The 26,827-nt window shown below is 44.1% G+C and overlaps 1 protein-coding gene across 1 annotated transcript in view; it reads right to left on the bottom strand.

Moving 5' to 3' along the window:
• LOC111982771 (glycerophosphodiester phosphodiesterase domain-containing protein 5-like) overlaps window positions 1-11,441 on the bottom strand; it is a 103,432-nt gene extending 91,991 nt beyond the window's left edge. The window contains 1 exon segment of the mRNA XM_024014361.2: window positions 11,084-11,441. The gene's annotated coding sequence lies outside the window, so the exon portion shown is untranslated.
• Between the last annotated feature and the right edge of the window lie 15,386 nt (window positions 11,442-26,827).

The raw sequence follows: 26,827 nt of genomic DNA, 5'->3' as shown, positions 1-26,827 counted from the left end.
CCAGCTCTAAATTCTTCAAAATACTGTACAGCATGAAAAGGCAAGGCTGATACTAAACCAGATTTATCAWTCTGATAAATGGGTCACTGGTAAGTCTAATAATGTTTTGGTATTACTGAGAATGATAGAGGGTGTGCCACTGGGTCATTCATTTAATTTAATGTTAATACAATGAATAAATAAAGGAACAGCCATCACCCAGCTCATTGGGATCATGATGGCGCGCTGGAAGTCTGCCAGGAAAGGTCAGCATTGGGATCATGGAGCACCAAAAGTATGCCAGGACAGGAGAGTTACATTAGAAGTGGGTCAAATGCCATAAAGAGATCGTCCTCTCAATTATTATCAGAGAAAAGGATAAATCTCGGAGGAAGGGATCAGGCCCGGTCTCCTCATGGGCCAAGGAGAGGTGTGATCTGACGCAGGCAGGATGAGAAGAGCCGAGCCAGCCGGCTGGTAATGCTGGGTTATACTGCATCCAGGGTGCAATTGGAGTCAGAGCTGCAGGAGAAGGTGATTGATGGAGCTCAGATCAGACAATAGATTTAGGTAAATATAGCCTTATCCTTGGGGAGACAGAGGGAGGCATCATCTGCTGGGGCACCAAACCATCAGTTACAACAGGTGTCCTCATATTGCTGCGGGCATACAAAGGCAGGCAAGGCGGATATGCTGTAATCCAGAATTACCTTCCATATTTTCTACAGATTTTTAAGGATCACATGAAGATGAAAATTCTAAAATACGCACTAGAGTGGAGATCACATGGGGGAAAAAAACATGCAAAGAAGATATTGCATGGATACACAAGGCAAAGAATTTTACATAATCACACACTGCTTGGTTTCAAACACAGTTTAGTTCTCCTTGATCAAACAGCCAATTAAATCAGATTGGCATTAAATCAGCAGTAGCGCACTTTCAGCCTGTAAAGGGGTGGTGCGTTTCAATGAGTCATGCAGTCTCAGGAACAGTGAGCCCGTCCCTCCCAGCAGCCTCTCGGTTATCATGTGGGCACAAGGTGTTTGCAGACACCTCGTCTCCCTGAGAAGTGAAAGCCTGTGATTAAGGTTAACACAGAGACAGTAGAGGAGAGCAGCGCTAACCAACAGGATGGTGCTAGGGAACACGGTGGAATGTTTGATTATCACCCCACTCATCAGCTAAAGACAACAGCCAGGGTTGGTTGCCATTAACCAAAAGTGGCAATTTTATATATTTTTTTCACCTTTAACCAGTTAGGCTAGTTGAGAAGAAGTTCTCATTTGCAACTGCGACCTGGCCAAGTTAAAGCATAGCAATTCGACACATACAACACAGAGTTACACATGGAATAAACAAAACATACAGTAGAAAACACACAGTGAGTGCAAATGAGGTAAGGGAGTTAAGGCAGTAAATAGGCCATGGTGGCGAAGTAATTACAATATAGCAATTAAACACTGGAATGGTAGATGTGCAGAAGATGAATGTGCAAGTAGAGATACTGGGGTACAAAGGAGCAAGATAAATAAATACAGTCAACCAACAAGAGCGTACAGGTCGCAGTGGTGGGTAGTGTATGGGGCTAGCAAGCGGCAACGGTGAGAGACTTGTTTCTGGAAAGGTGAATTTTTAGAAGTAGAAGCTCTAATTGTTTGGGTACAGATCTGGAACACCACCTTTGGCAGTTCTATCTTGGCAGAAAATGTTAGTTTTTGGTGGTTTTCCTAAGCCACCTGGAAGCCACCTTAAGACATCCAGGTTAAAACAAACTTAGGGAGTAGGCTTCTAATGTTAACAAGCATGAAACCAAGGCTTTTACGGTTACAGAAGTCAACAAATGAGAGCACCTGGGGAGTGGGAGCTAGGCACTGCAGGACCTGGATGAAGCTCTACATCACCAGAAGAAAAGTAGGATAAGGGTACAGCTAAAGGCTATACGAACTGGCCGTCTAGCACGTTCGGGAACAGAGAGTAAAAGGAGCAGGTTTCTGGGCACGATAGCATAGATTCAAGGCATAGTGTACAGACAAAGGTAAGGTGGGATGTGAGTACATTGGAGGTAAACCTAGGCATTGAGTAATGATGAGAGAGATATAGTCTCTAGAGATGTTTGGTGTGGTCCCGTGTGGCTCAGTTGGTAGAGCATGGCGCTTGCAACGCCAGGGTTGTGGGTTCATTCCCCACGGGGGGACCAGGATGAATATGTATGAACTTTCCAATTTGTAAGTCGCTCTGGATAAGAGCGTCTGCTAAATGACTTAAATGTAAAATGTAAAATGTTTAAACCAGGTGATGTCATCGCATATGTAGGAGGTGGAACAACATGGTTGGTTAAAGCATATTGAGCAGGGCTAGAGGCTCTACAGTGAAATAAGACAGTAATCACTAACCAGGACAGTAATGGACATGGCATATTGATATTAGAGAGAGGCATGCATAGCCAAGTGATCATATGGGTCCAGTGAGTGGTTGGGCTGGCTGGGGACACAGCGCTTCAGACAGTTAGCAGACCGGGGCTAGCAAGCTAGCAGTTAGCAGACCGGGGCTAGCAAGCTAGCAGTTAGCAGACCGGGGCTAGCAAGCTAGCAGWTAGCAYAKCGYGGKTAGCAAGCTAGCAGACCGGGGCTAGCAAGCTAGCAGACCGGGGCTAGCAAGCTAGCAGACCGGGGCTAGCAAGCTAGCAGACCGGGGCTAGCAAGCTAGCAGACCGGGGCTAGCAAGCTAGCAGACCGGGGCTAGCAAGCTAGCAGACCGGGGCTAGCAAGCTAGCAGACCGGGGCTAGCAAGCTAGCAGTTAGCAGACTGGGGCTTGCAGGTAACCATGATTGACAGAGGAAGAACAATGATTCCAAGCACCATTGAGAACTTGTGGTCAATTCTCAAGAGGTGGGTGGACAAACAAAACCCCACAAATTCTGACAAACTCCAAGCATTGATTATGCAAGAATGGGCTGCCATCAGTCAGGATGTGGCCCAGAAGTTAATTGACAGTATACCAGGGTGGATTGCAGAGGTCTTGAAAAAGGGTCAACACTGTAAATATTGACTCTTTGCATCAACTTCATGTAATTGTCAATAAAAGCCTTTGACACTTATGAAACGCTTGTAATTATACTTCAGTATTCCATAGTAACATCTGACAAATATCTTAAGACACTGAAGCAGCAAACTTTGTGAAAATTAATATTGGTGTCATTCTCCAATCTTTTGGCCACGACTGTACTTGAGAAAAATAGGCACGTTTCTCAACATATACAGTTTGAGAAGGGATTGCGTGACGATGAGCTTCGCAACCGCGTGACGCAGCTTGATAACATGAATGAGATTGTCAACCAGTCTGCTGGGTGGGGCATTATACATTCCTTCATTGGATTCCTATGTCCTTTCTATAATATCTCTGGCAACGGCACCATGCAATGCACCATGGATTAAAGGAGCAGATAAATAGGAAAAATGTGTTAGACCCGTTAAATTACACATTTCCCATTCGAGAGAAGACATCCTCCCAAATTATGACAATGGACAGTATTGAAATCTGACATGTACGATAGACATTTTCACGGTCCTACGTCATACCGCACAATTCTCTGCCTGCTTGAATGCCAATAACTCAGATACACATGAAAACATGAAATGACCCAAGGAATTGACAGAATATCACTTAGCGATGCACAAAAACAATATAACATTCCAAATGGGTGAACCTTTCCTTTAATGATCGTTACCCTCAGGTATTTTAGAGGCTGTTTCTGCCTGCAGGCTTATAGGAGACCTGCAGCCTTCCTCACCATCAACCAGACATGATGTAACATGCGCTGCTGGCTGGCAATCTCCATGCAGAACAGAAGTCAGTCTGGTGTGTTCAAACACCGTCCTGCTGGCCTGTGGGCAGGCTGGCATCTGCCTCTATGGCTGGTTCTCTACTATACCAAAACTGACAGCAGGTGCAGGCCATCTGGGGATCCCTCCTCTCCACCTGAGCTTCATAACAAGGCTTGTATTTATTAATTTTTTTGCAGTCTCAAGAAGCTATGAAAGTATTTTAAATCGTATTGCTACAGTAGCAGCAGTTTGTGTGAGGGGATGTCCCCTGTGGTTGGTTTTTAGAACTCTTTTAGATACAGAGGAGGATTAGGCTACATGGCTAAAGGAGACTTAATACTCACTCAGCCACGTAATTGTCTATTTAAAAAAAAAAAAAAAAAAATTTAAATACGTGTTATGGACCATGACGTTTTAGGTTTGAAATTGAATCCGGAATTACACTTGTTTTTGGATACTCAGGACATAGATAGTGGAATGGAGAGATCATTAAATTATGCTATGGTGCATTTTATAAAACTACAAATTATATAGCAATTCATAATATGTAATTGCAACAATTTGCCCAGCCACTCCAGGACTGAAGCAGTAGGACTATTGTTCAGCAAGAACTCTTTACAATTCTTGATACACTCTTCCCAACGGGCGAGTCGCCTCTCGTTTTGACCTTTCGCCACATAACTGGGGATTCTTACCTAACAAATCCTTCATGCTCTTTTACAACAAAAAAGGTCCTTGGTTATGCCAGCAGATAACCCCTGTCAAAGACTGTAGAGATGTAGTATCTCAGTGGCTGGGTTATACCTCCACATGAAAAAGAACCCCTAGAAAAATCTTTCAGTTTTTACTGCCTCTAGTTTGTTGGCTGAAGCAGCATCTCAGATGAAGGAGCAACACAACCAGGCCCTCCGTCTGAACAAACAGTGCTTTGACCGGCCGGTCTCAAGTTGCAGGCTCCCCCCTCCCCCCACCTGGGGCGCTTCCTCAAACGTTGTCCCGTCTGCCTCACACAATGTTCCCAGTGTCTCCTGCTGGTACTGCCTGCTCAGTATTAAAACAATGGCTCAGCTCTCCCTCCCAGGTCGAGGTAGGCCAGAGAAAGTAATTCTGGTGTTTGCGCCTAGTCATAGGTGCTGATACTATGGCCTAGAAAGGAAACTGCTGACAAAGGCCTCCGTGGCATGCAGACACAGGGGGAACTATTGTTGAGTGAACGAATGAATGCCATTCGCCGTTGGTGTTTAACGGTTCTCATTAACTCATTCCGTGCTCTACAGTACAGCCGTATTTTACTGTCCTGAATGTAGGACGCAGGCAGTATCTGTATGCCTGGGTGATAGGTGGTTGGTCTGTACGGTAGCCATCTGTCTGTTTTTGGCATCACACAGAGCTATGTCCTCATCAGGTGACTGATCTGTGTCAGGTGACTTTCTCCTCAGAGTTGAGGTAGACTGAGTCAGGGACAGACAGACAAGCCCAGTCTGTGATGCAGTCCTTGTCCATCTCCCTCTCCCCCTTTCCACTGGTCCCATGCAGAGAGAGATGGGGCAGTACTGACTCTTCAAATCATTGGAAGGTTCATTTCATCCTTGTTTTACAGGATAAACATTTGCATCTGCAAAGACAAGGAACACGCTTGGCTCAGACTTACCATATGGTGGGAATTTTAGCACACTCCTACTTCTCAGGGTGAAATAAAAACAATTATCCTTGATATTCTGTTAAACTAGTGTTCCCTTTCACCTTGGGGGTAGAAATATGACATAATTGGGTGCCTTTTGCTTTGGGTCTAGCTAATATTCTCATCAAGCTATGGAGACTAAGAAAACATGTCAATTAGTGATATAAAAACAAAACAAATCTATACAATAAATCAGATTGACAACATTGCAATATTATTTTTGCGCTAGTTGGCTATACCTGCAGCAAAACTCCAGCATTTTTCCCTCATTGCGTGTGGTCCATCTTCTTTTCAATAAGGAGCCAATTTGTTTTCAGCACTTATTTCCATGACAGGTCAGAACTTGTTTCCTCACGGCTCTCGTCCTTGTGCAGTAGACAGGTGAGCAATTTGTTTAGAACATCAAAACGCAATAAAATCACAGTATTGAATCACAACATATAGAAAGAGGGAATCGCAATACATATATTGTGATGTCCCTGGCAATCCCCAGCCTTAATGCCAATGTCACGGTTGTTCAAATAAGCTTACATTTCTGGCAAAAAGCAGTGCAAACTGTACTTATCTAATAAGGTAAAGGCGTCAGCACGCTTCAGTTCGGCTAGCGATCCGAACGAGTATGCTCCCATACTCCCTTAAAAGAACTTCGCTTGAAAAACAGAGAAAGAAATGCAGCAATACTACTGTTTTTCCATTTTGAGATGCCAGAGCCAGTACACACTTTCTTTAATTCAGAATATTTTGTTCCAAGATAAAATGAATGACATTTCTTGAGTTTTTTGCCGAGGAGATATTAGTCACACAATTTTACATCTAACTAAAGATGTTTGGTGCAGTATTTCTCAATGACAAAATTAGTAAGAAAACTAGTCATTTCTCGTTGAATGACAAAGACTTTATTCAAGAACCCCCTACTATTGACCAATCACCGACGAAGGGGCATACACTTCGGCTTGCCTCAAGAAAAAAGTGTGTAGATTGCTGAGGATTACTATTATTTTTATCCATTTTAGAAAAAGCTGCAATGTAAACATATTTTTGAAAAAGTCAAGGGGTCTGAAAACTTTACCAATGTATTGTGTGTATGCATACATGTATACTCACACTACCGTTCAAAGTTTGGTCACTTAGAAAAGCACATTTGTCAATTGTAAATGACTATTGTAGCTGGAAACAGCTGATTTTTAATGGAATACCTACATAGGAGTGGTGGTTGCTGATAACGGGCCTGTGTTCCAATGGCACATTGTGTTAGTTAATCCAAGTTAATCATTTTAAAAGGCTAATTGAGCATTAGAAAACCCTTTTGCAATTACGTTAGCACAGATGAAAACTGTTGTGCTTATTAATGAAGCAATAAAACTGGCCTTCTTTAGACTAGTTGAGTATCTGGAGCATCAGCATTTGTGGGTTTGATTACAGGCTCAAAATGGCCAGAAACAAAGAACTTTCTTCTGAAACTGGTCAGTCTATTCTTGTTCTGAGAAATGAAGGCTATTCCATGTGAGAAATTGCCAAGAAACTGAAGATATCGTACAACGCTGTGTACTACTCCCTTCACAGAACAGCGCAAACTGGCTCTAACTAGAATAGAAAGAGGAGTTGGAGGCCCCGGTGCACAACTGAGCAAGAGGACAAGTACATTTGTGTCTAGTTTGAGAAACAGACACCGCACAAGTCCTCAACTGGCAGCTTCATTAAATAGTACCCGCAAAACACCAGTCTCAACGTCAACAGTAAAGAGGCGACTCCGGGATGCTGGCCTTCTAGGCAGAGTTCCTCTGTCCAGGTGGTGTTCTGTTGCCCATCTTAATCTTTTATTTTTATTAGTCAGTCAGTCTGAGATATGGCTTTTTCTTCTTTGTAACTCTGCCTAGAAGGCCAGCATCCCAAAGTCGCCTTTTAAAATGACAAACTTGGATTAGCTAACACAATGCCATTGGAAAACAGGCTTGATGGTTGCTGATAATGGGCCTCTGTACGCCTTCGTAGATATTTCATTTTTATTTTAAATCAGACGTTTCCAGCTACAATTGTTATTTACAACATTAACAATGTCTACACTGTATTTCTGATTTTAATGGACAATTTGTTTTGCTTTTATTTTAAAAACAAGGACATTTCTAAGTGACCCCAAACTTTTGAACAGTAGTGCGCGCGCACACACACACAATGAAAATATAAACCATGTAAAGTGTTGGTCCCATGTTTCATTAGCCGAAATAAAAGATCCCAGAAATGTTCCATACACACAAAAAGTGTATTTTTCTCAAATGTTATGCACAAATGTGATTACTTCCCTGTTAGTGAGCATTTCTCCTTTACCAAGATAATCCATCCACCTGACAGGTGTGGCATATCAAGAAGATGATTAAACAGCTTGATCATTAGAGGTGCACCTTGTGCTGGGGACAAAAGGCCACTCTAAAATGTGCAGTTTTGGCACACAACGCCACAGATTTCTCAAGTTGAGGGAGAGTGCAATTGGCATGACTAATGCAGGAATGTCTACGAGAGCTGTTGCCAGAGAATTTAAATGTTAATTTCTCTAACATAAGCCATCTCCAACGAAATTTGAGAATTTAGCAGTACATCCAACTGGCCTCACAACCGCAGATCACGTGTAACCACGCCAGTCCAAGACCTCCACGTCCAGCTTCTTCACCTGCTCAATCGTCTGAGACCAGCCACACGGACAGCTGATGAAACTGAAGTATATTTGTCTGTAATAAAGCCCTTTTGTGGGGAAAAACTAATTCCGATTGGCTGGGCCTGGCTACCAATTGGGTGGGCCTATGCCCTCCCAGGCCCACCTATGGCTGCGCCCCTGCCCAGTCATGTAAAATCCATATATTAGGGCCTAATGAATTTATTTATTAAAATTGACAGATTTCCTTCTATGAACTTTAACTGCATAAAATCTTTGAAATTGTTGCCTTTATATTTGCTAAAGGGGTATGGTTTGGCAAGCTGTGACTCCGTTCTTACATTAGGCCTACTCATCACACCAGGATACATGGGGGGGGGGGGAATCAAAGAGAGGGTGTGTCTAAACTAGAGATAGAGGGTCGGAGAGAGGGTGGGTGGTGGAGGGCTTACCTCCCACAGGACAGGCTGTAATAACAGGCTCTCTCACAGTCTTCCGCTCCCACATGTTAATTAGGATAATACCACACTGCCATTTCATCTAGCCTGCTAAATTGAGGGAAACACGCAGTTGTTGCCTTAGTGATAGAAGCTTTTATTATAGATGCAAGACCAACAGCAGATCTTGACTGTCGTCTTTCTCAAGGAACACACACAATGGCTATAAAAAAAAAAAACGAACGATGGCACCATTTATGGGATGAACATTRCTCCGGCAGTTTGTGCCCCCAAAAGCAAGATGGGCTGCATGATATTCTTAGGTAAAGATAAATGTTGAGAACCGCACCAGTGCAATGAACACAGCTCATGCTCGAAATACAGAAAAACCTGTAGTCTGAGAAAAGGTTCCAGATATTAGTCATCTTTACATTTGTATTATGATATTTATAAATACACAAAGGATAGTGAGACTGATACTCTCTTCAGAATCAATTACAATGAAACTCAAACTGTGACTCAAACTCCAGTCAAGGAGTGGGCTTTGGGCACCCCTATCAGTGTGTCTGGTGTGTGTATGGAACACATAATAGCAATAACTGTTGAGGACACCAGTGCATTCCATGGAATGTTCTAGTCCAATCACCTACAGTATGTCTGTCCTAGCCAGACTGCTGCAATAATGCTGAGTTAAGCATTAAAAATTAAAGATTTCAGCATTTAAACACCAATATCTATAATGAATGATGTTTTATGTTAAGTTTTGACACCCGCAAATAACTTTAGACATCTAGTCTATCTACATCAGGAGTGGAGAAATTGCCATCAAACACCTGAGTTGTGTGTGTCAAAATAAAATGCATTGCTTTACACAACAAATATGATGACTCACTGTCAGTCAACGCTGATAGCATACTTGACAGAGTATCGATCACATACCTTCAAAAGCTCACATAGACAGTTGTATGGCCATAGATGTGTGGTTGATTAACTCTGCAGTTTGTTATGCATTTTGAAATGCTCCATACCTCAGTGGTGGCCGCTGATTGGCTGAATACCCGGGGCGCGATGTGGTTTGAGTTGTCAACAAAGCATCATGACAGAAATATTATGCCAAGTTTTCGAACTACTGGTAGTTTATTTGAGAAGATGCATAAAGTGATCTGCGCATTTGAACAACAGCATAAATACACCTATTTCACTTTTGCATGTCAAAAACCTGATGCTCACTGCTGCATATGCTGCCACTGTTTTGAACAGATTAGATTACACTATTTAGAACGAGCAGCCAGCAAACGAGTGCACCAGGTAGAACGCAACAAGCATGCAAATACAATAACTGAAAACACATTATCTAAAAATGGGGGTAGCTAGCTAATCACGTCACAAAGCATTTTGAAATAACTTATATTTCATATTTCCGAGTTAGTCAAATATTCGTTTTGAAAGACTTGAAATTGGCATGGGAGCTAGCAAGCTATCAACTAGCTAGCTGTTTATCAAAGGTAGATTAGACTAAAACTTTAAATATTTTWWTTTATTTATGTTTCTCAAAATTACTGTAGCTGCCTAATTAATTTGATCATGCTTTGAGATACAGCATAAAACCGGGTGTTTTAGTCGCACTGTCACCAACAGTACAATCTGATGAAGACTAGAGCCGACATAGAAGTTCTGACTAAACGCCCATTTGAGCGACGCAGGACGGTCCATTTACTTTGTGCGGTTACAATTTATGCTAGCAGTTCTCCTCAAAGCAAATAGCTGTCATAACAACCCAAGCAATGTTCGCACGCACAGCCTATGCGCCCCTTGAGGCGGAACTGCTGCTGCTGGCAGACACTGAGGGGCAATAACTGAACAGCTTGTTAGAACAATATATTTTTGAAACAGGAAAATGTACACATTTACCACACTTGTATAAGCATTTAAAACAGAATCCATGAATGATATAATATATAGATTTTGCCATCACAAGTGGGGCGCCGCCCCTAACGACCTAATGGGCGTTAGGATAAAAGCCACCACCTGACAATATTTTATTGCTGCTTTGACTGTAAAATGGGCAGATGGAAATGCCTGTATAGGCTGGTTGTCTGCGGTGGTGTGTAGCCTATAGATAGATACATAATACATCCATAACTAAATACAGTCAGTGTTTTCCACCCATAGGCTATGTCTCGCCATACACGGGCGTGTCCTTTGTAGCCTATTGGGTTAATACAAGGTGTGAATTAATATTTAATGATAAGTATACCTCTGCATGTAAACTTCTGAATTACAGAAATAAAAAGGACATTTGAGTGAATGGACGAATTATTATTATTATAAGTTATAATAAGTCACAAGGTAAATAACCACCGTGTTTTGATCATTTTCAACAACAAACTACTTTACAAAGAAGTGTTTCATACCATGGCATGGCAACCACTTACTTAAACTGCTCAGATACTCGAATAGGCTAGTACTTCAAACGCTACCCGCCGTTTGGATATGACAAGACTTACTTACCTCTATCAATTATTTCAGGCTTTTTCTCCCAAGTGAAGTTGTAGGAAAATTTTACGAAGTCCTCCGAACAACTGCCCTCACACCACTCAGTAAATGGGCTGCTGCCTGTGTCAAACGTGTTGAGGTGGGTGACCGCCAAAGGTTGTTAAATACTACCGAGGACAAAATGAAATGTGTCCTGCCGCAACAAAGGTAAAAACATTCGAACCAGAGATATTCTGTTAAATTCCACTTCGTGGATTTATGCTACATTGAAGTGTGTATCAGTTTAACATAATATTCCAGGGTCAATCCTCTGAGTTTAAAGCATGCCTTGTCTATGAACACCCGGCGAGTAAATCAATTGAATGACTACCAGTGGGCGGAGTTGTAGCTTTTATCGCCTGCCCTCTTGTAGAACGGGTATTTACAGTGAAAGAGCGTCCCCCCTCTTCCGGTACGCGACATCTCCCATTGTAGGAAGCTTCAAAAGGCAAAAAAAAAACAATGGATGCGGTTATGTTAATGTTAAATTAATCAAAAATAGCTCTATAACCCACAACATAGATACAGTAAAATATTATATAAAGTGGCTCTGATGGGGCATTGCCAAAATCATCACTGACTCAATATCCATAAATATCAATATCCATAATTAAAGAAAAAGGGTTAAACATATCCGTGGCCCMATTCCGACCCAAGTTAAGTGCGTGTAAATGGAGAGTAATTACCTTTTTATGTGCTTTTCTCACTATGTGTATTCTGACCTTGAACTTCAGCACGAGAATAGCATTCTATTGACCCACTAGTCGTTTGAGGTGAAGCACGAATAAATGAAGGTGTGGCAGAGGTGTCTACACTACAGATACCTGTATTCTGACCTTGACTAAATTCCCTCATATAATTCCACCATCTTTACACTGAATAAATCATAAATAAGGTTGAGCGAAGCTGCTGGTTCTAAGTGGGAAATCATCTACTTTCTTTTTCTTATAGAAATAACACCATTCTCCATGCACTGTAATTTATAAATTGATAAGAGCTATTGATAAGAGGAAGGTAAAGGAGTAATCAGTTTGGAGAAGGGGATTGTAAAAACACATAGCAATTGTTTTAGATGATTTTTCTTAATGATCCCTGGAGATTAATGTGAAACCATCCATTTCGAAACAAATGTATTGCGGACCCTTTTGCACAAATAGAATATTAATAGCTGTGCCGTAATTCCGAATTTTAATTGTGTGGCCTCATAATTTGCGTGGATGAAATTTGGAGACCCAAGCTATTGGCTTCTATTGGGACCTGCCGAGTTGATGTATGCGCTTTAGAATGTTTTGATTATATGCCTGGGCTTTACTCTGTTTTATTTTATCATTTGTATCATGTTAACTATTAGCCACTATCAGGAGCCACAGTCACTAATACCTACATACATTTATTTTTTAATCATTCCATTCCATTCTGTTTAAATCAAATCACATTTTATTTGTCACATAAACGTGTTTAGCAGATTTAGCAAAATACTTGTATTATCTTTCTTTCCTCTGTCATGTCTGTGTAGTTGTTCCTGGGGGTCGCTAGCATTAGTGGATCATATTAGGCAAACGTTGTGCAATAATTTGGGACATGTAGCCTTTTGAATCATTATGGAACTCATACCACACGTAGCAGGTTAAACCTGGAGCCTGGCGCACGGTTCATGAAGATTGGACTGTTGTCATACAGTTCCATGATTAGTGAGAATTAGGGTGGATTTGTAGGACTATTGTTCAACCCCTATTGTACACTTTTTTTCCACCTTCCAATATTTTATGGATTGAGCTTGAATATAACAATTTTCAGGGTGAATCAAACCACTGTATTTTTTATTCCTAACCAAAAAATGTGTCTAAATAATCTACAAGATCAGAGTATTTTTAAATCTACCAGTTGGTGCTAAAACAGACAAATATGCATAGATGGCTTTCTTTCATTGATCCTTATATTCTGACCTCGTTTTCTCGATGTATTCCATTGAGTCTGTAGACAAAATTATAATTAATGGTACACTGTATTCAAAGGGATGGCTTAAGATAAATGTACTGAAAACCACATTGAATGAAAACTCCACGAGAAAATTTGTTGATCAGTAAGTGGGAGAGTTTTCAGTGGTTGAATGAAATTTATTCAGGATGTTCAAGGTAGCCAGAGCTGCAGGGCTCCCTTACACGGCTAAAAAACATAAGTCTGAATACAAAAMACTGAGAAGTGTGTAGGAAAGGTGTATGTAGGAAAGACATAAATCATAAATTCATAAGTCGGGATAAGGCTCATCATGCATGATTGGGTGGCAGTGATTGAAAGTTTTTTTAATTCAAAATGTAAACAATGGCAGCTTGAGGGTGATGTACTGTAGGCTACTGTTGGCAGTGGTGAGAGAAGCAGTAGTGGATCATTCTTGCCCACTCATTCTGTCGATGTTGTGCGCTACTGGTACGAAGTTAGGTGCAGGAGAGCAGTGAGTTGTGATCAGGCGCACTTTTATTTGGCAAAAGCACAAAAGACAGACGCAACTGAGTCAAAAATCCTTCAGCCACAGATAAAAGTCAATAAGCGCGAAAATACTCACAAATATACAAATGTATGACAAAAACATACAACGGGTCAAAAATACGATACCCGGGGGAAAAACCAGTCTGGCGCATCTCACTAAACACATAACAAAACAATTTCACACAAAGACATGAGGGGGACAGAGGAATAAATACATGCAGTGTGATTAGGGAATGTAAACCAGGTGTGCAGGGAAAAAGACAAAACAAATGGAACAATGAGAATATGAGCGGCGATGGCTAGAAAGCCGGTGACGTCGACCGCCGAACGCCGCCCGAACAAGGAGAGGAGCCGACTTCGGCGGAAGTCGTGACAGTACCCCCCCCCTTCACTCGTGGCTCCAGCGGGGCGCCGACACCGGCCTCGGGGACGACCCGGAGGGCGAGGCGCAGGGCAATCCGGCGACGGTGGAACTCCCGCAGCAGTTCAGGGTCCAGCACATCCGCCACCGGCACCCAGCACCTCTCCTCCGGACCGTACCCCTCCCACTCCACGAGGTAATGAAGGCCTCCCGCCCGACGCCTCAAATCTAGGATGGAACGAACGGAGTACGCCGGGGCCCCCTTGATGTCCAGAGGGGGCGGAGGAACCTCCCGTACCTCAGATTCCTGGAGCGGACCAACCCCCACCGGCCTGAGGAGAGACACATGGAACCTGTAACACACCTCGTTCACTCTCCTCAGGACTTTGAATGGCCCCACAAACTGCGGGCCCAGCTTCCGGCAGGGCGGGCGGAGGGTCAGGTTTCGGGTCGAGAGCCAGACCCGGTCCTCCGGTGCGAACACCGGGGCCTCACTGCGGTGACGGTCTGCGCCCACTTTCTGGCGCAGCACAGCGCGCTGAAGGTGGACATGGGCGGCGTCCCATGTTTCCTCCGCGCGCGGGAACCAGTCGTCCACCGCAGGAGCCTCGGTCTGACTCTGATGCCAAGGAGCCAGAACCGGCTGATACCCCAATACACACTGGAAGGGGGTGAGGTTAGTGGAGCAGTGGCGGAGCGAGTTCTTGGCCATCTCTGCCCAGGACACGAACGCTGCCCACTCCCCCGGCCGGTCCTGGCAATAGGACCTCAGAAACCTACCCACATCCTGGTTTACTCTCTCCACCTGCCCGTTACTCTCGGGGTGAAAACCTGAGGTAAGGCTGACCGAGACACCCAGACGTTCCATGAACGCCTTCCAGACCCTCGACGTGAACTGGGGACCCCGATCAGACACTATATCCTCAGGCACCCCGTCGTGCCGGAAGACATGTGGTAACAAGGCCTCCGCAGTCTGTAGGGCCGTAGGGAGACCGGGCAAAGGGAGGAGACAACAGGACTTAGAAAAACGATCCACAACGACCAGGATCGCGGTGTTACCCTGTGAGGGAGGAAGATCGGTCAGGAAATCTACCGACAGGTGCAACCACGGCCGTTGTGGAACGGGTAAGGGTTGTAACTTACCTCTGGGCAGGTGCCTAGGAGCCTTGCACTGGGCGCACACCGAGCAGGAGGAAACATAAACCCTCACGTCCTTAGCCAAGGTGGGCCACCAGTACTTCCCAGTCAGACAGCGCACTGTCCGACCGATCCCCGGATGCCCAGAGGAGGGTGACGTGTGGGCCCAATAGATCAACTGGTCACGGACAGCAGACGGAACGTACTTATGCCCGACGGGACACTGGAGGGGAGCGGGCTCTGTATGCAACGCCTGCTTAATGTCCGCGTCCAGCTCCCACACGACCAGCGCTACCAGGCAGGAGGCCGGGAGTATGGGAGTCTGATCCATGGGTTGCTCCTCTGTGTCATACAGCCGGGACAGTGCGTCTGCCTTCATATTCTGGAACCTGGTCTGTAGGACAGGGTAAACACAAAACGGGTAAAGAACATGGCCCACCTTGCCTGACGAGGATTCAGTCTCCTCGCTGCCCGGATGTACTCTAGGTTGCGGTGGTCAGTCCAGATGAGAAAAGGGTGTTTAGCCCCTTCAAGCCAATGTCTCCATGCCTTCAAAGCTTTAACCACAGCCAACAGCTCCCGGTACCCCACATCATAGTTCCACTCCGCCGGGCTGAGCTTCTTCGAGAAGAAAGCACAGGGGCGGAGCTTCGGTGGCGTGCCCGAGCGCTGAGAGAGCACGGCTCCTATCCCAGCCTTGGACGTGTCCACCTCCACTATGAACGCCAAAGAGGGATCCGGATGGGCCAGCACGAGAGCCGAGGTAAACAGAGCTCTTAGGTGCCCAAAAGCCCTGTCCGCCTCAACCGACCACTGCAGACATACAGGTCCCCCCTTCAGCAGTGAGGTAATGGGAGCAGCCACCTGGTCAAAACCCTGGATAAATCTCCAGTTGTAATTGGCAAACCCTAAAAACCGCTGCACCTCCTTTACCGTGGTGGGAGTCGGCCAATTACGCACGGCTGAAATGCGGTCGCTCTCCGTCTCCACCCCTGATGTGGAAATGCAATACCCTAGGAAGGAGACGACCTGCTGAAAGAACAGGCATTTCTCAACGTTGACGTACAGGTCATGCTCCAACAGTCGTCCAAGTACCCTGCGCACCAAGGACACATGCTCAGCGCGTGTAGCGGAGTATATCAGAATATCATCGATATACACCCCTACACCCTGCCCGTGCAGGTTCCTGAAAATCTCGTCTACAAAGGATTGGTAGACTGATGGAGCATTCATCAACTCGTACAGCATGACGAGGTACTCATAATGCTCTGAGGGGGTACTAAACGCTGTCTTCCACTCGTCTCCCTCCCGGATACGCACCAGGTTGAACACGCTCCTGAGATCCAGTTTAGTGAAGAAGCGCGCCCCGTGCATTGACTCAATCGCCGTGGCTATGAGAGGTAGTGGGTAACTGTACCTCACCGTGATTTGATTGAGACCTCGATAGTCTATGCACGGGCGCAGACCTCCCTCCTTCTTCTTCACCAAAAAGAAACTCGAGGAGGCGGGTGAAGTGGAGGACCGAATGTACCCCTGACGCAGGGATTCAGAGACATATGTCTCCATAGCCACCGTCTCCGCTTGCGACAGGGGATACACGTGACTTCTGGGAAGTGCAGCGTCTACCAGGAGATTTATCGCACAATCCCCCCGTCGATGGGGTGGTAATTGAGTCGCCTTCTACTAACAGAAGGCGAGAGCCAAATCGGCATATTCTGGGGGGATGCGCACAGTGGAGACCTGGTCTGGACTTTCCACCATGGTAGCACCAATGGACACCCCTACACACCTCCCCGAGCACTCTCGCGACCACCCCGTGAGAGCCCTCTGTTGCCATGAAATGGTGGGGTCATGATGAGCTAACCAGGGAAGGCCTAGTACCACGGGAAACGCAGGAGAGTCAATGAGGAAGAGACTAATTCTCTCCTTGTGACCCCCCCGCGTCACCATGACCAGGGAGATGGTGGCTTCCCTGATTATCCCGGACCCTAATGGTCAACTATCCAGAGCGTGTACCGGGAAAGGTCTAACCACAGGAATAATGGGGATCCCTAAACTAAGGGCGAACACTCTGTCGATAAAATTCCCAGCCGCGCCTGAATCGACGAGCGCCTTATGCTGGGAATGCGGGGAAAACTCAGGAAAACACACAGGTACAAACAGGTGGACAACAGAGGACTCGGGATGAGAGTGGTGCAGACTCACCTGGGGTGACGCTAGAGTGCCCTGCCAGCTGCTTCGACTCCCAGAGGGACCAACCCGGCACCGACCGGAAGTGTGTCCTCTGCGGCCACAGATGGTGCACGTGAAGGCCCCTCCTCCAGCCACCCTGAGCGCAGCCACTCCCAGCTCCATGGGCACCGGAGCGGGGGTGCTGGAAGATGGAACCAACAGAGCCCTCTCTGGACGTCCGCAGGTGACCAGCAGGTTATCCAACTGGATGGACAGATCCACCAGTTGGTCAAAAGTGATGGTGGCATCACTGCAGGCCAACTCCCGTCGGACGTCCTCGCGCAGGCTGCATCGGTAGTGGTCGATAAGGGCCCTGTTATTCCATCCTGCTCCGGCAGCCAAGGTCCGGAATTCCAGGGCGAACTCCTGGGCGCTCCTCGTCCCCTGTCTCAAATGGAGGAGTCGTTCCCCCGCCGCTCTACCCTCTGGCGGATGGTCGAAGACGGCCCGGAAGTGGCAGGTGAACTCCTCGAAGTGGTCCAACGCCGCGTCTCCCTCTCCCCACACGCCGTTTTCCCACTCCAGTGCTCTCCCCGAGAGGCATGAGACGAGGGCGGACACCTGCTCCCTTCCCGAGGGAGCTGGGTGAATGGTGGCCAGGTATAGGTCCAGTTGTAAAGGAACCCTGGCACCGTGCTGCCGTCCACCATACTCCCCGGGAGGGGAGACGCATCCCACTGGGACTGGATACAGGGGGACGGGTAGAGGTAACCCTGGTTGCGCTGGTCGATGCGCTGGAGAGACTTCCTGTCTCTCCCAACGGTCCATGGTCTGGACAACGCGATCATCGTGGCACCGAGATGTTGCAGCATTGCCGAATGTTCCCGGATGCCCCCCAACTCCTCTGACCGCGGGTACCTGCTCCTGCTGACTCCATGGGTGGTGTGAAATTCTGTCAATGTTGTGCGCTACCGGTACGAAGTCAGGTGCAGGAGAGCAGTGAGTTGTGATCAGGCGCACTTTTATTGACAAAAGCACAAAAGACAGACGCAACTGCGTAAAAAATCCTTCAGCCACAGATAAAAGTCAATAACCACGAAACACTCACAAATATACAAATGTATGACAAATACATACAACGGGTCAAAAATACGATACCCGGGGAAAAACCAGTCTGGCGCATCACACTAAACACATTAACAAAACAATTTCACACAAAGACATGGGGGGAACAGAGGAATAAATACATGCAGTGTGATTAGGGAATGTAAACCAGGTGTGCAGGGGAAAAAAACAACAAATGGAACAATGAGAACATGAGCGACGATGGCTAGAAACCGGCGGACGTCGACCGCCGAACGTCACCCGAACAAGGAGAGGAGCCGACTTCGGCGGAAGTCGTGACACATTCAGAGGTCATTCAGGGTGGCCGTATTTCAATTTGCAAACCCATCTCAATATTTTGACATTCAAAATATCAGAATTCCACCACATATATACTTGATTATTCTCAAAGAGTTGAAATTACTATAGGATCGTAAAATGAAATGATCTTCATCTTTAGCCAACACTCTGACGAAGACTCTTATAATGCCTTATCATTTTACTTCATAAATCCCTGCAAAAAGAACACCATGTTGTTCAGTGTCAGATTGTTGGTGGACTGGCAGCACCAGACAGTAGAGAAACAGGAACCCTACTACAGCCATGAGTATTTCTTCATATTGTGGTAATATGAAGTGCTAATAAGCTGTCTGCTCTTTTCATTCATTATGTAAAACATTAATGTAGGCCTTTAGAAAAAAATAGATGATGCAACTCTCAGGACAATATGTTGTTTTATTTGCATGAGGTTATGTCAAGTGTCAGTTGTGCAGAGGTGAGGACGGAGTCAAGCGCAGGACACAGAACTGAGTAAAACAACGTACTTTACTCGGAAAAATAAATCAGCCAAAAATAAATCCACGCAGGGATAACAACCCTAACACAAAAGACTATCACAAGACCAGGAACAATCACGCACAAAACATAATGAGAACCAGAGGGTTAAATAGGGAAATAATAATAACATAWTGGGAACCAGGTGTGTACAATCAATACATAACAAATGGAAAAAGAAACGTGGATCGGTGGCAGCTAGAAAGCCGGTGACGTCGACCGCCGAACGTCACCCGAACAAGGAGAGGCACCAACTTCGGCGGAAGTCGTGACAGGTTAATAAAAGCTTTTGTCATTGATTCTCACTCACTCAAACGCAACTGGTTGTAGTTAACAGAACCGGGCTATGATAAACAGCAGCTTCTGTTCTGGTTGGGGCTCAGCTGTTCATTTCAAACCATGCCATCTCTGTCCAAATTGATTCATGCAATTGCACACATCCAGATTTCCCACACAAAGATTAGCAACATTAGAATGCCCTAAAAAGTGCAGAATAGAATTCTCTACATTTCATAGTATATGTTTTCTATGTGTTCACAGTGTTTTATTTTCCATCATAGTTAATGCCTAAAGTTTTTTTCCTTACCATGTGACCTGATCAGGAAAAACCTAAAGAAGTAGTTATATACAGTGGGGCAAAAAAGTATTTAGTCAGCCACCAATTGTGCAWGTTCTCCCACTTGAAAATATGAGAGAGGCCTGTAATTTTCATCATAGGTACACTTCAACTATGACAGACAAAATGAGAAAACAAAATCCAGAAAATCACATTGTAGGATTTTTTATTTATTTATATTTGCAAATTATGGTGGAAGATAAGTATTTGGTCAATAACAAAAGTTTATCTCAATACTTTGTTATATACCTTGTTGTTCTTCACAAGGTTTTCACACACTGTTGCTGGTATTTTGGCCCATTCCTCCATGCAGATCTCCTCTAGAGCAGTGATGTTTTGGGGCTGTTGCTGGCAACACGGACTTTCAACTCCCTCCAAAGATTTTCTATGGGTTGAGATCTGGAGACTGGCTAGGCCACTCCAGGACCTTGAAATGCTTCTTACCAAGCCACTCCGTTGCCCGGGCGGTGTGTTTGGGATCATTGTCATGCTGAAAGCCCAGCCACGTTTCATCTTCAATGCCCTTGCTGATGGTAGGCTTTGTTACTTTGGTCCCAGCTCTCTGCAGGTCATTCACTAGGTCCACCCGTGTGGTTCTGGGATTTTTGCTCACCGTTCTTGTGATCATTTTGACCCCACGGGGTGAGATCTTGCGTGGAGCCCCAGATCGAGGGAGATTATCAGTGGTCTTGTATGTCTTCCATTCCTAATAATTGCTCCCACAGTTGATTTCTTCAAACCAAGCTGCTTACCTATTGCAGATTCAGTCTTCCCAGCCTGGTGCAGGTCTACAATTTTGTTTCTGGTCCCTTTAACAGCTCTTTTGTTCTTGGCCATAGTGGAGTTTGGAGTGTTGACTGTTTGAGGTTGTGGACAGGTGTCTTTTATACTGATAACAAGTTCAAACAGGTGCCATTAATACAGGTAACGAGTGGAGACAGAGGAGCCTCTTAAAGAAGAAGTTACACGTCTGTGAGGCCAGAAATCTTGCTTGTTTGTAGGTGACCAAATACTTATTTTCCACCATAATTTGCAAATAAATTCATTAAAAATCCTACAATGTGATTTTCTGGATTTTTCTTCTCATTTTGTCTGTCATAGTTGAAGTGTACCTATGATGAAAATTACAGGCCTCTCTCATCTTTTTAAGTGGGAGAACTTGCACAAATGGTGGCTGACTAAATACTTTTTTTGCCCCACTGTATATATATAGTATATATATATATATAGTATATATATATTTTTTTTAAATGTTAATTTTTACCTTTATTTAACTTGGCAAGTCAGTTAAGAACAAATTCTTATTTACAATAACGGCCTACCCCGGCCAAACCCGGACGACGCTGGGCCAATTGTGCCAGCCCTATGGACTCCTAATCACAGCTGGATGTGATACAGCCTGGATTCGAACCAGGACTGTAGTGATGCCTCTTGCACTGAGATGCAGTGCCTTAGAATGCTGCGCCACTCTGTATAACTTTCTGTTTATCAAGTAGTTTATTGTGGTTGGCATTAAAGTGCATCCCTATCTCAAGCGGAAGGGGAATTGTGGCCAGAAAAGGAACATCTATTTATATTGTATCTAAGCAAACAGCAAATGCTTCCATGTGCTATCATTCTGACATCAATTCAATTTGACAGAGGGAGAACCTTAAATGAGAAACTGCAAAGTGAATGTTGTCAAGACATTTACAAGTGGATGGCGCCCAAAATGATTGAACATTATGTTAGTACTGTATAGTGTAGATCCTTTATGCATCCATCTGGTTCATTTTAACTTTTGTAATTCTCAATTAGCCAGAGAATGACAACCCTCGGATGGAAGTAATGGAAAATAAATAATTGAAATCCAATTTATCTCCTCACATGAAATTATGCATGACAGCGAGTGGATCCCATCTACATTTCACACACACCACAACACACACACACACACACACACACACAACACACACAACACACACACACCACACACACACACCACCACACACACACACACACACAACACACACACACACACACACACACACACAACCCACACACACACACACACACACACACACACAACAAAATGTCCCCAGCTGGTCAACTTTTTGTTCAATACTATTCTTGTAGGGACTTCGTGTCCCCACAAAGAATAGTTACAAACACGTCAAACCACACACACACACACACACACACACACACACACACACACACACACACACACACACACACACACACACACACACACACACACACACACACACACACACAGCACACACACACACACACACACACACACACACACACACACACACACACACACAGGGCTCCACTTACTGGCTGGGAGCTTGCAGCGGCACAGGGGACGGGAGGCAGAGTGGTGTTCAGACTACTTCCTGTGACATTTGATGTGTGAGGGAGCTTCAGCAGAGTAGCAGACCCCCTGCTCTCCCTAGGCAGGCATTAGTCAGAGACTCCAGCTGGTTTGATGATTCTGTACGTCTCTCCTCCAAAAAGCCAAGCAGCAGGGAGGGTGGCTGGGTAAGGGAGGCACTGGGGAGGTCACAGACTTGGGTCTTTGTACAGGTGAAGGTGTGTGGAGCGAGGGTAAAATTATAACGTAACAGCTTGTGATCGCTCAGGTGATGGAGAACTGGGCTCTTTTTCAATCGTCCTTTCTTGATTCCTCGCGTACTCTCTCCTGACCTCTTTCTCAAAACGCATTAGAGGAGAAGATCCAAGGTTCCTTGACTTTGACCTTCTCCTCCAATTGGATCAAAAGTGTTGTCTCAATCTCAGTGCAAGAAACTTCAGATCAGACAAGGCATTTACAGTTTTTTCCAACTGCTTACACACAAAATCTTTTCATGTCACACGATTTTTGAAACCTCTCACTCAAAGTGCAAAACTACACACCAAATATCCAAAACCATAAGCTATTTGACTCAGTTGTCAATTGCATGAAACACTTTTTTCAAAACACTACACACAATTCTCTACCTAAAACACAAAAATCTAGGTAGAGAATCTAACAACTTGCTTTCCTTTTCCAAACACAACCAATCAAAATGCTACACTTATTCACCAGGTCACACACACACTCCTCACATGTGCAAACACTAATAGCTTAACTGATCACTAACCAATCACTGCTTTACTGTAGTATAGGCCTATAAATAGGTCAACGGTCAGATTACCTGTTTTGAACAATGGATGCCAACAATGGACAGAGAGCAAGAGGAGTAGGAGGGAGAGGAAGAGGAAGAGGAAGAAGAGYACGAGGGCAAAGAAGAGAAGGAAGGAGAGCCATCTCTGATGAGATTAGGGCAACACTTGTTGATCATGGGAGAGCCAACTTGAGTCGATTTACAGTGGCGTCCATAATTCGAACCTTCAGAAATGAGAACAGGTKTGCAACTATCTAATGACTATTTTAGCATTACAGTAATGTACTGTAAAATACGTATGACTGCATAGTATTGCATAAACATTTGTAACTCTAAGCCATCCATTTACTGCACTGCATTGAATGAATGAGGTTGGTTATCATGCTGTACTACCTTTTTTTGTACATTGTTTACAGCTCCTATGCTGAACACATACTGTGTTTGAATTCTGTACAGAGTGGAAAGGCAAAGACATCATGGAGGACGAGGACGCTTGTTTACGGAGTTACAAGAGACTGCAATTAAAAATATGGTTTTGGCCAACAATGCAATTAGGATTCGAGAGATAAGAGAGCATATCTTGAATAATGACACCATATTTAACAACATCAATGCTGTAAGCCTGTCGACCATACAACGCATCCTCCAACGGCACCGAGTGACGATGAAACAACTTTACAAGGTGCCATTTGAGAGAAACTCTGACAGAGTCAAGAATATGCGACATGACTTTGTAGAGGTATGTATGCAACACTACTTCCAGTACTTCAGACATACCATATTTACTCATCTGTATATCCTTTTGTCTGTTACAGAGAGTATTGGAGCTGGATGCCCATGTAATTCGCCATTAATTTATTTATGTGGATGAGGTTGGCTTCAACCTCACCAAAACCAGGCGCCGCGGAAGAAATGTAATAGGACAGAGGGCAATTACCAATGTCCCTGGACAGCGTGGGGGTAATATAACTATGTGTGCTGCCATCACTCATATTTAACAACATCAATGCTGTAAGCCTAATAACGGGGTCCTCCATCACAATGCCACACTGGGTCCGTACAACACCGGCCATATGCTCACTTTTCTGGATGCAATTTACACAATGCTTGTCCTTGATCCAGATCAGGAGCCTGCTAGATTTGTGGTTTTATGGGACAATGTTAGTTTTCACCGGGCTGTTCTGGTCCAAAACTGGTTTGCCACCCATCCACAATTTGTAGTTTTGTACCTACCCCCATATTCACCTTTTCTAAATCCCATGGAGGAATTCTTCTCAGCCTGGCGCTGGAAAGTGTATGATCGCCAACCCTATGCCCGCATGCCGCTTCTCCAGGCAATGGAGGACGCATGTGGGGACATAGAGGTTGCCTCTGTCCAAGGTTGGATACACCATGCTAGGAGATACTTCCCTCGATGTTTGGCAAGAGAAAACGTATCTTGTGATGTGGACGAAGGATTGTGGCCAGACCCAGGCCGGAGAAGAGATGAAGCGTAGCTTAGCACTGGTGACTGCCCCTACCAATTCCTGGACTGCCCCCCCCCCGGGACCCCACACACACAATTGTGTTCTTTACTGTATTCTAAAGAATATACTTTTGGGTTACATATGTTTATGGTTTTGTTGTATGCTACTGTATACAACAGTAATGTTGTATACAAATATTTTCTGTTTCTACATTGCATTGGTGTTTACAGTGTACTTGTTACCCCTCTCAGKAGATTACTTTCACTGTAGAACATTGTATTGAAATGTAGATATAAGCCTATGAAAGACCAAAGAGCTTTAGATTTAGAACAACAGTGTTTACATGGTATATCCAAAAATGTACAATTATGAAAGCAGTGTTTGCCATTTGATGCAAATGCTTCATTCTGACATGTGTTTATGGCATTTTGAAAGCAGTGTTACATTTTGAGGGAGATGTGAGGCATTTTGTGTGTGCAGTTTTGGGAATTGTGTGTAGAGTTTTGAAAAAAGGAGACAGTTTTGAAAACGTGTGTAAGCAGTTGGAAAAAACTGTATTTGTTTTGATTGCCATCTAGTGTCTATGTATATAATTAAATGGGATTAGTCCCATTGTGAATATTTACACGTTTTGCCACCCTCTTTAATTTGAATGCTTATCTAAAAAAGAAAATAAACAGATTAACGAGTATAATTAATCAAATATGAAGTCCATATTTAGAAGACAGATAATGAGAATAGGAGTTCAATCAGAGCTAACCTCAGGGTTATATTAAAGCCGCAACAATATATTTACAATTCTTTTAAACTGCCAAAATGTGACCAATTAAAAATTAGCAAAACTTGAGTCTCCCTCAAGTTTAGCACTTGCACTGTGAAGAGGAAACTTTGTTGCCGTTTATGGAAAATGTGAACATCTTTAGACCACCAGAGGGCATGCTAATCCAATAGCCAAGTATTACGAGCCCTTCCCTAGATGACTATGTTATACAGTCTGAACCCACCCCCAGGCAGTTATTAGCCTATTCTGCCAGCTCAGCACAGTCACAGACCTGAAGAGGAGCAAAAGTTAATCAAATCATAATTAAGACAAATCAAATTTAATATGTTGAGCTCAAGAGTTTGGATCAAGCTCTGGATGTTGGAGAAAAAATTTACTTGATTGATTCTAAGCGATGGAAGTTTAGTTAAACTTTTCCAACATATTGTTGTTGGTCAATGATTACACATACTATCAACCACAGTATCAACATTTATTGATATGGCATCAAAATGCCTCCTAAAAGATAACCAGTACATAGATGTGTTATTCATGGTAGACTATTCGCAATATGTGAATTGCATGATTGTGTTATATTCTTGAAACATGCTGCTCTCTACCTCTCTACAAGATGCAGATCTAAAGGTAATGCCTCAGAAATGTACATCCTTCAGCACCGTGGCGACATCACTGAGGTCTGACATCAAACGTTAGTCTTGGCAGCACCCCCCAAGCTTCCTTTAACTGAATAGATCCCTTGTGTCTCTCATCTCACTGAATGAAGGTACAGAATCCTGCACAGCGATACTGTTTTACATATCCAATCATGTTGAAAATCTCAATCACCGAAAACACTGTTAGTGTATCTAACGTCAAACAAGCATGAGAGCAAAATTACAGTTCAGCTGGGTTGTGCATGGGAAAAAATATGACACTGAAGAACATTGAGATTAAACAGGAAATGAAATGTTTAGGAAACCTCTTCAGTAGCAGCTGCAGACTTCTGTTTCTTGTCCTTAACCTTTTCACTTTGTGGGTTTAGTAATAATTAGTATCACCCCAAAGGCGTTTTAATTTCCTATATAAGTGTTGTGTAGAGAGGTACAGAAGATCGACATAAATGTGTAAAAAATGCCCCATCTCCACCAGGCGTACTAGTCCCTCCATCCTTTCACAGTTGTTTGAATTTGTATTAGTCGTATGTACAGGATACACATGGTATACACTGGCCAACAAAATGCTTACGTGCAGGTTCCTTCTCTACAATGCAACAACAATAAGAAATAAATTATAAGAATATGAACATAGAGTAAATGGCTCAGTAGAATAAAATAAACAATCTTTCATAGGAGCACCTTTCAATCCATGTTGGTTTGCTGAATTAAAATGGAATATGCATGTATGAGGCTCTAGTGAGTTTTATAGAGTTCTCACTCAAAAACGAATGTATTGCTAATCAACAGGATAGGGGTATCTTTGCATTAGATAAGATCCATTGGGGATTGGACCAGGCTAGTTTGAACTAGGCCTGGCCTGCCTCATACAGGTGCTGAGGAATTTCAGAGTATTTGACTCCTACAGAATTAAAAAACGGAGCCTGGGGGAAGGTGTGGGGACATGGGGTTGGGACA

Source organism: Salvelinus sp. IW2-2015, linkage group LG22 (assembly GCF_002910315.2).
Source record: "Salvelinus sp. IW2-2015 linkage group LG22, ASM291031v2, whole genome shotgun sequence".
NCBI lineage: Eukaryota > Metazoa > Chordata > Actinopteri > Salmoniformes > Salmonidae > Salvelinus > Salvelinus sp. IW2-2015.
The sequence above is the reverse complement of the archived record's forward strand: the minus strand, read 5'-3'. Positions and strand labels throughout refer to the sequence as shown.